The sequence below is a fragment of the Canis lupus genome, chromosome 20, assembly GCF_003254725.2.
Source record: "Canis lupus dingo isolate Sandy chromosome 20, ASM325472v2, whole genome shotgun sequence".
In the NCBI taxonomy this organism is placed as follows: domain Eukaryota; kingdom Metazoa; phylum Chordata; class Mammalia; order Carnivora; family Canidae; genus Canis; species Canis lupus.
Window position 1 is genome coordinate 28,616,886 of NC_064262.1, and position 15,431 is coordinate 28,632,316.

The 15,431-nt window shown below is 39.8% G+C and overlaps 1 protein-coding gene and 1 long non-coding RNA gene across 10 annotated transcripts in view; one reads left to right on the forward strand and one right to left on the reverse strand.

Annotated features, from left to right (window-relative positions):
* Positions 1 to 15,431, forward strand: part of CADPS (calcium dependent secretion activator) — a 460,562-nt gene that overhangs the window by 177,399 nt on the left and 267,732 nt on the right. The gene's annotated exons all lie outside the window — the stretch shown is intronic.
* Positions 2,056 to 8,350, reverse strand: LOC112666008 (uncharacterized). Its single transcript, XR_003140658.2, has 2 exons — positions 8,228 to 8,350; positions 2,056 to 2,474 (listed from the first exon to the last, which is right to left on the reverse strand). It is a non-coding gene; the product is annotated as an uncharacterized LOC112666008 (long non-coding RNA).

A 15,431-nucleotide genomic window follows, 5' to 3' on the forward strand; every position in this document is an offset into this window, starting at 1 on the left:
CTCAGGGCATGATCCCAGAGTCCCAGGATCGAGTCCGCATCGGGCTCCCTGCATGGAGCCTGCTTCTCCTCCTTCTGTCTATGTCTCTGCCTCTCTCTCTGTGTCTCTCATGAATAAATAAATAAAATCTTAAAAAAAAAAAAAGAAATTGAAGGACAAGATTTGAAAATGTACAATAGATAACAGTAGCAGAAAGATAAAGTAGTCCTGGTGCTCACCACTGAAAATTGCAAATGTTCAAACCAACCCATCCTGGCCCTAAATTCCTGGTACCTCTGGGGTCTCACAGTCCGCCTTGTCTGATTATTTACCTTCTTGTCATTTAATTAAAACCAAGAAGAAGTTCCTTGAGTTGGCAGCAGTTAAGTGCTATTCCTTAGAATTTATTAACAGTCTCCCAATAAAATGCCCCTGGCTGTTAATAGAAATGATTTCTACTTGAATCAGATGGCACTTTGCAGTATCTCCTGCTACATTTGGGACTTTCTCACTGATTCCCTGAGGAGGTCAGTGTGAATTTAGCAACCTATAAACCGATATTGAGGGCAGTGAGTGGGGAATTTTAGCCATTTTAACTTGTTCAGTGACATCAGCCCTTTAGAAAAACAAGAACAGATGGGAGAGATTCCTGCCCCCATTTTAGTCCCCCCGAACCCTAATCTACACAAACAAGACTGTTGATCCCTCTTCTCTGCCATAAACAAAGCTCCTCGTGCTGTTTTGAGCTCCAAGCCTTTGGCCGTAAAGGAAGAAAACCATTCCTGATGGCCGTTCCCAGGCTGTGGTGACAGCTGCTGCAGCTTTGCTGCTTGGTGGCAGCCCACAGCCATCACCATTATCACAGTTACGTCACTAAGAACTAACATGAGGCCAGCATCTTCTGGGCATCACTGTATGGGGAGGAGCATGAGACCAAAGGGTATGTGTAGTGATGGCAAACTTTCTGGTCCCTGACAACTTAAAATATATTCCAGCCTAGTTACAGTCCACCCTAGGACACTCCCCAAGTGAAAGATACCAAATTGCATAATATCAAATAAATGGTTATTTTGAGATGCATACTAAAATACTCAGTTGGACTTCACTTACTATGAATCACCAATACTAGGCAGGCAAGATGCCTTCACGAAATATACTCCATAAGCAGGACATTCAAAAAGGCAAACATGAAAGGAATGGAAATGGTAAATCTTCAAGCATGTGCCATCATGAAACATGGGGATTTAAATTACCACCCTTTGTTTGCAGACTAATCACTTTTTTCTTTACATTATGACTTGTGATGCCATTTGCATAAAAATTGCAACTGCAAAAAACTCCAATTGCAAACAAACAAAAAACACTTCAGAAACTCAAGAGAAATATCTGTCAGGTTCACAGTTAACACATACAGGTATTTATGTTGTTTGGAACCAAAGATACCTTCCAGCCCAGTGATGTCAGCTGATCTGCTGACTCCCTCTCCTGCCTGACTTTCTGAAATAACTAGGAATAAAGGGGTTTCTTGGGTATTGTTTTGGCACTATAAGAAAGCACAGGTATATTATGCTTCTGAAATATACAGAAAAGTAAAACTCCTCTGTTTGCCAGAAATACATAGGGCTTTTTTTTCATTCATTCATTGGAATACAGTTAATTTATTCTCTGAGCACCATTGTTCATTTGTACTTTTCTCCTGACTGGCGAGTAAATGGGTCATTTCATATACGAACCCCTCAACTGAACTGTTGGAGGCAGAATATTTTAAGCTCCCCTCTCTTCTAAACATTAGCATCATTATCACCACTTCTTTGATTTACATGGTATGTTTATACTCCACTAAACACTTTCATAGAAAGTCTGTTAATTGTTTCTTTGATTATACATTTCTGGATCACTTGTGTCGGGTGTGTGTGTACGTGTGTGTGCATGCGTATGTGTTGACAGGTCAACTTTAATACCTGTGAGTATTGGTTAGCTTTATTCTGCTCCATGACCACATCATGCCTTGGTGGCCAGTGACCACACTGTTAATTATAAAAACTGGACAAAGGAAGTAATCATAAAAGCAAAAGATGTCATTTCTCTACTGACACACTTTTATAGCTCATTTTTAAACAAGGAAGGGGATTAAATCACATGTCTATTGCAAAAGAATATTTTAAAGAATCTGAAAACTACTTAGAAGAAAACAAACACTCCCTGTTTCAGCTATCTGTGAGTACATAACAAACTAATCCCAAAACTTTGGCTTAAAGGACAACCATTTTGTCATCTGTCATGATTTCGTGGGTTGGCAGGGATTAAGTGGGTGCTTCTTCTGCTCTGCACAGTATCAGCTGGGCTCGCAGTCGTCTGCAGCATCCACTGAGCTGGAACACAGAAGGCCGCTTATAGCTGATGCTCATGGTCTCAGCTGACTGCCTCAGTCCTCCTCCCCACAGCTGCTCCATGTGTGTTGGGCTTCACCTTACATTGCAGCTGGGCACTGAGAGCTAGAAAATAGAAGTTTCCAGTCCACACAAGGCTTGCACTCAGAAGCGCCAGAGCATAATTGAGCCACACATCCTGTCATCCATGGCGAGTCACAGAGCCAGCCCAAATTCCAAGAGAGAGAAAATAGATTGCCCATCCGAAATCAGGAGGGGCACGAGAAGACAGGGAGGAGGGGCTGGCTAGGGAACATATTTGGAGACTTTTTTACTACAGTTAACGTTATGACATCTGTATGCCCACTACTTCTCTGTCCTTGAACATGTACGGGGATATATTTCAGTGTCAAAAATAGGTTTCTGTTACTGCCATGCAGTTGTTTTAGTAGCAGGATCCTTTTTTCAAATGAAATGTTTCAGGGATTAAAGTCTAAAGCTGCTCTGCTGGAAGCAAGGGTGGAAAATCTGGAGCCCCACCATTGGCCTCTATGCAGCCCTCCCCCAGGACCTACAGGGAACCCCAGGACTCAGTAGAACACAGTTTGAAAACCAATAACTAAAGAATGGTGGCCAAAACATGAATAATGAGAATTACAACCTAGGTCTCTGACTCCACGGTCAGAATTCTCAACTGTGATTTAGTGAACTCAAAGCCGATTTTCATTTCCATGCTATCTGCGATGAATCTCCAGTTAAAAATGAAACCAAGACAACTGATAGTTGATGGCAGAAGCCAAGGGGCATGTTAACTATTTTATTCCTTGAGATTCTTTGTCCTCCCATCTTAAATCAGTTCCCTAAAACTCTACCCATGGGTAGTACACTCTGGGTTGGGTTGGGTTTCTTTGGAAGGCTTCACAGAACTATCCTTTAAACCCTTGGCTTTTATTGAGAACACATAAGAAATGACCTTAGGAGGAATCCTCCTGCATCGTGAAACCACTCCCTCTGATGCCAACCTTTATGGAGTTCAGTGTCTCCTTTGCAGATTGTCTGTGACAGGTTCCCTTCAGGACTCAAAACTAGCAGTTTTGAAATTTGATTATGCAAGCAAAGTAATTCATCAAGTTCTTTGTTTTGCTTTCGTGATTAGTAATTCTGAGTCCTGTTTTTGCTCTGTTCTACTATGTTTCCTTAGCCTGGGTTGTTTTTTTGTTTGTTTGTTTGTTTGTTTTTTTACTAGCCTGGGTTTTTTGAATGAAGTGGCCACTTCCAGTTTTCAGCTGATTCTTGTCCTTTTTAATTTTGTTTATAGAGGTTTGTTGCATCCATGCCTTGTTGGAAGCCACCTAATTCTTTTCTAGAAGCAAAGTAAGCATATTATAAATTATAAGTAAATGAATGGGTGAATCACCTTCCATCTTTAATTGGTAGCAGAATCTTCAACTGTATATGATCTTGTGCTCTACTACGGTTATAAATTACTGAGTTCAACAAAGTCTCAACCTTCTGTTTCTCTCACAGTGGGTCTCTTATCATCTTATCCTGCCATAGGTTCTTTTTACAGTTCCACTTACATCCAGCAGGAAAAGACAATTTCCCCCAGCATCTTTCTCAGAAAGGTGAGAGCATCTCTTACCCAGAAACCCTCTAGAGAATGTCATCTTGCATCTGATTGGTGCATATACTTTATACAGAGGTCTCACATCCATGATTTGAGCCCTGTGGGGACCTGCTGAATGACTTAAGCCAGGGAGGACCCTTACTGGAGCTGGGGATAGGATCAGCTTTCCTCAAAGTATATGAGCCAATGAGGGAAATGGTGGGTATGGAATGAAATTTACAGTGTTCTTACAAAGGAGAATGGAGGAAAGGTAGCTGATTGAATCTTTTGCTATGTCTTTTACTGGGCACTTAAGACTTACTGTCTTTTACTTAAGTCATTTAACCTTTCTAATCATTTGTATTCTCATCTAAATTGAGGATAAAAATCCCAAACAGCCCTGGTGGCTCAGCGGTTTAGTGCCACCTTCGGCCCAAGGCATGATCCTGGAGACCCGGGATGGAGTCCCACGTTGGGCTCCCTGCATGGAGCCTGCTTCTCCCTCTGCCTGTGTCTCTGCCTCTCTCTCTCTCTCTCTCTCTCTCTGTCTCTCATGAATAAATAAATAAAATCTTAAAAAAAAAATCCTTCTTTCCCTAGCAGCAATGAGCACATCTAATGCCATTCTCCCATTAAAGTAGCCAGGACTCCTTGGAAAAATGACTAATTCTAGGGGTGTGGTAGACCATATACAAGAGGAACCTGGAGCATTATTTAGTGCCAAAAAGGAAAATCACACACACACACACACACACTCCACAAAATAATGGGCATATGTTAAAAAGACACAGAAGCCAACAGAAGAACTCCCAAAGGTCTAATTGATAACAATAGAGCAACACTTTAAATAACACATAGGGCTACTATAATGTAAAGTAAAAAATAAATATCCTTAAGTCCATATTGTAATAAGTAAATGACTGAATAAATAAAGGAAACAGATTTCCCATACAGAATTCCAAATAATTTATGTTGATACGACTCACGGACTAGTACCAAAACATTTGGCTAAACTTAGTGACTCGGTTCCAAAGAAAGCAGTATGAAGAGAGGAGCTGGAGAGGAAGTAGATTTATAGTGGAGAAAGCTGGAAAACATTATCTTAGCCAGGCGGTAAAGGTGAATATCAGTGATAACTTATGTTGATAGTTTGTACCCTCAATTTGGTATGTTGACAATGGCTGTTCACTTCTGTAGTCTTCATCCTCAAAACCCATAAACCTAGTCTATCCATGAGAAATACCAGTATTTACCAAACTGAGGGACATTCTAGAAAATACCTGGCTACTACTCTTTGATACTGTCAAGGTTATCAAAAACAAGGAAAGTCTGAAAGACTCACAAAACCCAAAGGAGTCTGAGACATAAAGGCAGAATAGAATATAGCATTCTTGATGGGATCCTGGAAACGGAAAAAATACCTTAGGGGAAAAACTAAGAAAGGCCATGCAAATTATGGAGTTTAATTAATCATAATGTATCAATATTGGTTCATTAGTTTTGACAAATATACCATGGTAATGAAAGATAGTAACAACAGAGGGACCTATTAAAGGTCTTATTAGAGGGTGTGGGGTAATAAAGGAACTCTTTGTACTATCTTTGCTACTTTCCTATAAGTCTAAAACTATTCTAAAATAAAAAGGTTTTTTTTTTAACATAAAAAGCCCTTCTTTATGGGGTTGTAGTAACAATCAAAGAAGTTTATGACACTATAAAGCACCTGGCCCAATGTAGGCACTTGGTATATTTAGAAGACTTGGCTACCAAAACCACCATTCACTCTTAATCCTTCTGATCATTTCTCCATATAAGCTATATGAAATGCTTATATGCTTATATTTCAATTTCTCATCCCTCCTCTGATATTTCCGCCCTGCCTGCCAACTTTAAAACTTCTAGTGCTTGGGACACCTAGGTGGCACAGCCAGTTAAGTGCCCAACTCTTGGTTTCAAGACCCGACCCTCTTGGCTCGGGTCATGATCTCAGGATTGTGAGATCAAGCCCTGTGTTGGGCTCCACACTTAGCCCAGAGTCTGCTTGGGATTCTCTCTCCATTTCCCTCTGGTCCTCTCACTTGTGCTTGCTCACTCTCTCTCTCTCAAATAAATAAATATTAAAAAAAAAAAACAACTTCTAGCACTTTTCTATTGCATCTAGGATAAAGAAAAATAACCTTCCATGATCTAAAAGAGCCTATGCAAAGTGTTTCCATGACCCTATGCATGGCTTGACCTCTGTATATCACCCCAGCCTTATTTCATACACTTCGCCTCCTTGCCTTATACTCCAGCCATATGCTTCCAAATGCCCTCCTGTCACGGGCCCTTTGCACATACTATGCCTGTCTGCAATGCGCTTTTCAACTCTTTGCCTAGTCAATCTCTATGTTACCTTTTGTTCTCAATTCAAGATCTACTAGATCAGATGTCTGTCACATAATCTTGTTCTCATTCTTTGCAGCAATAATCAATTTGTAAGTTTATATTAATGTGCATAATTAATGTCTTCATCCTACATTAGGTAATACATTTCATGAAAGATGAGCCAGTTAGTTTACTTATGCTTCTCATTATATTCCTAGCCCCTACCACATTACCTGGTATAATCTATGTTTCATAGATACTGATCGAAAGAAGGGAAAGAAGAAAGAAGGAAAGAATGAACTGCCTCTATTATGATCCTTTTTAGAAACTGTTTTTTTCCCAGAGGTCCAGATTTCTTAAATAAGAATTTTAAATTATCAAGCTAGTGTCCTGACCTCTCAGCTTCTAATTCTGTTGAATAGCAAAGTGAAGGAGGGTATTAAAATGGACTAGTTTGAAAATCCTATGACTCACTGAACACTACCAGTTTTCAGGGTGATTTCTGAAGCACTAACATTCAGAGTGGGGAAATTGTGCTTGTAGAGGAGTACATAAGGCAGTCATAAGGAACTAGCATCCCCAGTGCTTGGGGCTTCCTTGTAAGGATTCCCGTGTAAGCTTCTTTAGGAGTTAAGTGTCTCACATAACTGAGACTGAGTGGGTCTGTTCTGGCATTTTCTGGTTATTTAGTGATTCACCAGTTTCCTGGGGGTATTGGTTTCCTATGCTAAAGTAGAATAAAAGTGAGAAAAATAGCTCCTGTACTTATCTTTAACGTCAAAAATAAAAAGCTGAATTCTTTCCTTGATTCCAGAAATACTTTTATTGTGGTATCAAGGCACAGCCACAAAATCTGTGGACTGTGAAATAGGATTTCAATTATTGAAGAAGGAAGCCGCTACCTTTCCGAATTGCCTTCATCCCTTGTGCTGCCAGATTTAGCTCACTACTGTTCCTTCTGATTATTTTCTTACTGCCTTTGAATCTGTTAGTTAATAAGGCCACCCTGAAATAAATACTTTTTAATTCCTCTATAGGTACAGACATGGTATATGATTCAATATGATTTTTTGCCAACTAAGTTCCCTCTGGAGAACAAAAGGCCTAACGTGTCATTCTTCCCTCTTTTCATCTACACGCAGCACCCTTTATGCCTTCCTGCCTATTATGTAAGGCAGTCTGGAACAGAATCGAGAATAAAGCAGAGGAATTTTGGAGACCATGTAGACATATTGAAGTCATTGATTCAGTGATTGAAGAATCAGAGTTCTTCAAAACAAGATTTTATATTAGGAAGTCTGAGGGTCAACTTTAAAGGATGAGAATCCAGTCTAGGTTTTTGTTCATATGGATTTGTCAAAGAACAAAGATCATGCTCATCATTTCTTTCTTTAAGGTTTTATGGGAGATTCAGAGAGAAAGCAGATAAAGTTCCTGCCCTTAGAAATTTCTAGTTTTATAGAAGCATCAGATATGTGTGATGATGATAATAATAATAATAATAATAATAATAATAATACCAAGTTCCACAGTGGTAAATGCTGTGAGAAGGCACTATCAGGAATGCTATATACAGAAAGCTCATTTCCTTCTTTTTTCCAAAAGAATTTAAGCACCTCACAAACCAGGCTCTATGCTTTTCTCTAAGATTATCATGTGGAGCTAAAACCATGGAACTTACAATCTAATGGGGAAACAGGCATCAATCAGCAATCATAATAATGGATGTACAACTGCACACTAACCTGAATTCTGTGATGGCAAGTGCATGGTTTTATAAGAGTCTTTGAGAAAGGAGTCTGGAAGACAGGATGTGGTAGGAAACCTGACCTTACAGAAGAAAGATGGCAAGGGGTGACTTTGAACAGAGTGGGGTGTGAGCATTCTAAACAGGGCAACAGCACACCTGAAATGGGCTCTGAAGCTCAGGAGATCCTAGTCCTGCAGAGATGTCTTCTCATGAGAGAGACTTTCTTCAGCCTCTCATCTTCCACTCACACATCAGCTCTCATCCTCAGTACTCCATTCTAGAACCTCCTATTGTGAGAGTTCCCTGGACCAGCATCTACCCATGAGGATGAAGTTCCTACAGGATGGCTCTAGCTCAGCTCCCTTTCTCAGCGTGCACTTGGTGCATGAAAAGCCATGCATCTTTGCCATACCAAATTGTGGTAGTAAAAACAGGCCACTGGTGCTCCCCTATTGTACCATCTTCCTCTAGTTCTCTTTGTGTCTCAGATCTGCTCAACTAAAACAGTCAATCAGCTGGCTGCAAAGGAATCATCCCACAGGAAAAATGGGATGCCTACTGTCCTGCAGGCATCCCAGTCTTTCTGTTACTTTCTTGGAGGAGGAGCAACAGGTAGCCCTACAGGGAGAATAAAGGAAAGCCATGGCGATCGCCACTTGCTCATGCTTTAGGAACACTGATAGTTCTCTTTCTTTCTATCAGTTCTTCTCCTCTCCATTCCTGGTCTTTTTGCTTCTATACCCATGGGGCAAGGCTGGTGGGGAGGGTCAGTGCGATGAGGATTAGGACCAGCAGGTCAAGCTGGAGGTTCTCAATAAACTCTAGGGGGTGTGAATGTCCACCTACCATCTGTGTCTCCAAGTCCTGAACAGCACAAAGAATCCCATTCGACAACCTATTGGAGACATTTCTTTGGCTCAGTGTGTTTCTCCACTGCAGCTTTGTTCATGCAGAAATCATATGGAAAATATACATCCATTTATGCTTAAAAATGTTTTTAGCAAGAGCACGATGATAGAAACCTGAGCCTCAGAAATCTCAACATCATGCTCACTGTGCAGTTTATTAGGGAAGAGAAACTGGCTTAAGATGGGTAAAACCATTCATTGCAAACTCTTTCTTTTTCTACAAGATTAGTGTGGTTTCTCGTTACAGTGACAGAGTCCCCAAAAATATACCTGTTAGCACCAAGCATTATTTTTTTTTCTTTATGAAATAATGATGTTGGGAAACCTAAAAAGATTAGTGTAAATGGAATTTAGTGAGGACAGAGGCCAAAGTCTTTTTCCTGATTGGAAATGAGCAGAGTTTTTCTACTTTCATCTTAAGGTGAATTAGATGAAGGAATCAAAGGATCACCTACCTAAACACCCGCCTCCTTACCCTACTTCTCTCCCACCCCCTAGGTTTTCTACCTCTTGTGTTCTGATTTGGTCCTGGGAAGCACCTCTGGATTTTAAATCAAGGATTGGTGGTTGTACGTTTGCATCACCCTGACCCTCTGAGCAAAAGGCTGGGGACCTGGTTTGTGAATATGGTTTGGCCGGAATACACCTGGCAGAATGTTAGAGAAAATGTGTGCTTCCAGGGACGCTGCTGCAGCTTCCTGCTGGAACACAGTAGCTTGTAGCTGGAGCACGCACCACACCCGGGTGGAGCTGAGACACTCAGAATGCTGCCGGCAAGCTTCCAGCCGTCCTCTGTGCTTTACATGTCTCCGTGAAATAACCTCTAAAGCAGGGTTCCACAAATACCTGTCCAGACTATTGTCTTGTGAACCTGGCACCTTCTCGAACAAATTTCTTAACCACAGCATGAACGGCTACAATTCCCATTCTTCTTTCTTTCCTCAAATTATTTCAGATCTCAGCCCAGCTGGTAATATTGGGAAATGTTTAACAGCTAGAGGATTAACACGATCAAGCTAAGCCTCTATGTCAGTTTGGCAGCATCTCTTTGCCTCCATAATCAAATGTTGTCAGGGCAAATATGTTTCTTGCCTGAGGTCAAACGTCTACAGCAGGATTTCTCAACCTCAGCACTATTGACATTTAGGGCTGCATAACTCCTTGTTGTGGGGTCTGTCCTAAGCATCATAGGATGTTTATCAGGGTCCCTGGCTTCTTAGCCACTAGGTGCTATTAACACTCTCTCCTTCAATGATGACAACCAAAACTGTCTCTAGACTTCACCAAATGCTCCCGGGGCAGGGAAAGGGTGGGAGTGAGGGGCAACAGTACTCCCACCTCACCATCTGGCTAAGAATCACTGGCCTATAGAGATGCTAGAGTTTGTCAGAAAAATCCCAATCTGGATCTCTGTGGAACCTTAACCTTTTCCTAGAACACCTGTTTATGGGTAGAACTGATGCCTTCACCCTATAAATTATGCCGGCTAATATCCCGGTTTATGTTGAAGACCGTCTCCTGAATTTCTGCAGCTCTGCTTTCCTGATAAGAAACCAAAGGTTGAAAAAAAAAGAAACCAAAGGTTGAGATGAAATGAATCATTTCAGGGGGTGTTTGCAGGACAAGGTATAGCTCCAATCTTTGGCTATTCTCCAGTGCTGGCCAGTATAAATTGCCAGTGCTTGTTGACTTAGAGATTAATTATGAATGATAGGGAAGCTTATGAATTTTTCAGAATTTTTTTCCTTGCTGGGTGCAGCAGTCTGACTTCCTATCAGGAGTGTAAGATCCGCTCCAATTGTCCTACATCAAAGCCACAGGCTGTCACCCGGGGCGTTATCTTGTTCCATGCAGGCTGGCTGCATATGTTGACTCCAAATTTTTTAATCAGCCATTTCCAACCCAACTTCACATGTCAAATTGTAGAGACAGACTCCATTAAACACTGTCTGAAACCTGTGGGGACCTCGTGGCATCATGATTTGATATCTCTGTGGCAGAATTTTACAATAAGAAATTAGAGGAGTACACATTTTGCTGAAATGTCAGCAGAATGCTACAAGACTTACAAGGGAGGTAAAACATCATGAACAACAACAATAATAATCTCAGTACAGTCCTTTCAACTACTCAAAGGTATTCATATCTATTTAGGTATCTCGTTTTCTCCAAACTGTACAGTTTTAGATTGTTCCCTTATTTTTGTCAAATATAATGAATAGGTAGCTGATCTAGTCATTTCTTAGTCAATAGAGTTGCTAGTGATGACCATAATTATGATAAAAAACATAGAAGATAATTTTCTAATTAAAAAAAGCACATAGATTAACTTAGAATATTGAGAGTTAGCTGTTACATAGAGGACTCAATAAATATATTTTGAACACTCATTTTATGTCAGGCACAAGCTGAGCAATTAACCTAAAAATCATTTGAGTTTTACTTCATGTTAAAAGCCATTTCTCAAAAATGTATTTTTCCACTCTCTTGCTTTAGAATATAACAAACATCTTGTTGAGAAGCACCATTTTGCAAATCAATTCTGTGTCTAGGAATTCTAACATAAAAAGAGCAGGTTATTGACCTGATACATATATTTGATATTGGTTTTTTAAAAACACAGTCCCTGTTATGAATTGGGAAAGTTAATTTTTGAAGGTGATAAATTGAGGTTCTTGGCTAAATTTTGTTTCCTTAGAGATTTTAAGATAGTTTATGAGGTGGGATAAAATTTACTACAATTGCTACAAAGTTATTTCTCTAAAGGCCCTATAAAGCATTCCCTTTGCTGGGAAATCCAACTCAGGTGCTTTTGCAAATAAGGGGCAACATCAGTAGATGAACTATCTAATCTTAAAAACAGTTTCACAGAGAATTAGTCTTATGTCTGAATTGCAAATAAAATTTCAAGAGACAAGAAATCATCTGTCTTGATGGTGGTCTATCCCTCAAAGTGTTTCTTAGCCTGGACAATTATAAGTACATCAGAAATAAATTAGCTTATGAGGCCCTAGGGGCGTCTTGAGTTGCACTTCTCTAGTGCCAGAATTGTGTATTTCAGCCAATATTCTTTTAATTTATACTGCCTAAAATAATCTTTATTTGCAGATTTTTCTCTCAGAGGAGAGTACTTTTTTTTTAATTTCCGCCCTCAGCCACAGCCATATTTTCCTTTTACAATGAAAATTTAATTATGTTACACCATGTTCACTTGTGTTAATTTGAATTGATATAGAATTGTCCAGACAAGTCAGGTAAACTAGAATATTGAGCAATTTCCATATACTCAAAATAGAATTTCTGTTATAATATTTCCTATTTTTTATCCAGAATCCCTAGTTGTTTTCTGTGACAGAGACAAAATAGTCTCTACGTTCCCTTGTATTTTCTTGCTTCCCTTGCAATAGTTAGGGCCATATGACAAATTCCAGCAAACAGGCCATGAGTTCTATTCTCTGTATTCTCCTGTCACATGAGCCTGGAAGCCACATGTTGAGATGGCACAGTCACAAAATGGTGGTACTTCCATCTCCCTGGGTCCCTGAGTGACTACATGGAACAGAGTCCCCCTCCTCCCCCCCTGCCACATTCCACACTGAACATTAGAATAAGCAAGAAATAAACCACTGTTCTTAAGCCTCTGAGATTTCAGGGTTAATGTTATCAAGGAATAAATTAGGCTATCTGGATGAATTTGTTCCTCCTTTTGAATTTACTTTTTCAATATCATATTTTCAGTATAACACGATTATCCTTGCTATGATTGACATGGAATTATCAACCTCAACTTCATCAAAAAATACAAAGTCTTCTACTTCCAAATCCCCCCAACAATTTCCAACTTGTAGAATATGGCAAGAGTAGGTGTTCATATATTCCCATAAATAAATTAAGAACTGTCACATGTATCAGAATAGATATTCTAATGCCTTTGCTCATCTGTAGCACATGATATAGTATATTGCAAGCAGAAAGCATTTAATAAATGCTGACAATGTAATTTAGTGTTTTAAATCATTTCTTTTCTCCTATCTATTGGAAAATTTGGGACCTCACTCCTTTTTTAAAGACTACTTCCTCCTCTTGCCCACCAATAGTTCTTAAATAACTAATAGAAAATGTATCTACTTGATTATGACTTTGACACCACGAACTAACTGTTCCTTTGACAGGTCTTAATCAAGGTGAAACACACCTTTTATAAATATTTTTGGCTTTAAACAATGGTATCACCAGGATAGACACACTCTTCAGGGCAGGAAAAATGAGATAATGATATATGTGGGTAGACTTATGAAAAGACCCAATTTCTACCAGGTACTTGTGTAATGATCCACCTGGGGCTAGAAATTAAGCACGACTTGCATTTGTGATGTGCCACTCAAAGGAAACATAGGTGTGTGTGACAGTTCTCATGTGCCCTGTAAATTATACTATTTTGCCTCAATTTTAATCGACATGAACAGCTCTCTGACTTACAGCTCTAAATGTTTTCTATTGCTCAAGATCTCTGTTATACACATATACATTCACCTGTGTGAACATACACATTCACTAACGCTGGAAAACTCTATTTCATTTTGTCCCTGTGAGTAACTTTTATACTGCCCTGTCAATACTTGGAAACAAAATTCACTTCCTCTTAAAATAAAGAGTGGGCATTTTTAGCAAAAGCATTCAATTTTATTAGTGTTTAGAGGTATTTTAGACATCACTGGATGTTTTCTGGATTTCTTGTTGAGCACATTATTTTTGCCTGTTATAAATTGCTTTTCATCATGACTCAGTGGTGTGATAGAAAAATTATTTAACAGTACAAAAAAGCATTTTATTTCCTATAATATTTATGTCAAAATCTCCTGGGGCTCATTTTGAAAGAGTGACCATTTTCCATCAAATTGGCTGCCTCAATAGGATTTCAGAAATCAGTAAAAACTAAATTCAAGGCTAATGACCATGAAAATAATAATTTACATTTGTGCAATACTTCACCAATTTTGGAAAATAACCCGCCTTTTTTGAAAGTTATCCCCACCAAACATTACAGCAGTGAACTGTTAAAAACCTTACACTCTGGATTCAGACAGAACTGGATTTACATCCCAGCTCTGTGCTTTCTCTGAGATGTTACTGTAATGTCTCTGAGCCTCAGCTTCCTCATCTGTAAAGCAGCATTGATTGGAACAGTAATATTTATCTCAGGATTACACAGGACATGAATGAGACACTTGCTTTGGTGCCAGGCCACCATAAGCACTCGTGATTCAATATATGTTAGCTTTCCTGTGGGCCCAAACTCCTGTGGGCCCAATATATGTTAGCTTTCCTGTGGGCCCAAACACAGGGCAGGTCTGTGTCTGTCCCACTCTCACAGCTCAAACCACAATGCCTGTTACAAAACAAGTGTTTAATGAATATGCTTTAAATGATATTGATGAGTATTAATATTCCCAGTTTTAAGATGAGGAAACTAAGGCTTCAAGACTTTAATTGATTCACGCCTCAGTTATTCACAGCATTTTAGTCAGTCATTCTCTACCACTTCTGCACTTAAATACTCAATGTTAGTCATACATTCAACAAGGGTTTAATAAGTCTAAACCATTTGCACTCAGATTTCTCTTTAGGTCATGATTTGAGCACCTATTAGGCATCAGAAACCATACTAAGTGCCTGGACAAACTTATAAACTCATAAAAACAAGCCCAGTAGATAATATTAGCTCCGTCTCAAATTTAGTTCTGCAAACATTCCTTGCTCACCTACCATGCATCAGTCACTGCAGATCCTATAGCAAATAAGACAGACAAGGTCCCTGCCCTGGAGGCTTTTATACTCTTACAGAGAACACATAAGGGAGCAAATAATGCAAATGTGATCGAAGCAATAAAAGAAGAAGTTCAGGATGCTGTGGCAGCCTAGAGGAAATGACTTTGCCTGGGGCCCAGAAGGCTCCCAAGGAAGCAATGTGAAGGCTCAAAGCTGGGTTAGCAAGAAAGCGTTCCCCAGAGGAAGATGGTGGAGGAGGGAAAGCATGTGCACCAGCCTGGGGCCATGAAAAAATATGTCATGTTTGAGAATCTAGAAACAGCAGCACAGAATGACTTGAGCCTGGATAAGATAAGGCTGGAATGCTGTGCAGGAACCAGATGGTAACAGCTCCCTAGGCTTCGAGAAGATCCTTGGACTCCTAGTGCAAGGAAAATGAAGCATTACTGACAGGTCTCAAGCAGGAGCAGGATATAGAAGCTGAGCATGGATTCAGTCCTTTGTTCTCAAAGTGTGATTTGCAGCCTCAGCATCACCCAGGAACTTGTTAGAAGGGCGCTTTTTTGGGTCTTACCCCAGACCCACTAAATCCAAATTTTCTGAGGATGAGCCCCATGACTCTGTGTTTTCACAGGTTCTGTGGTTGGTTCTCAGGTGCACCATAGTTTCAGAACCCCTGGCTT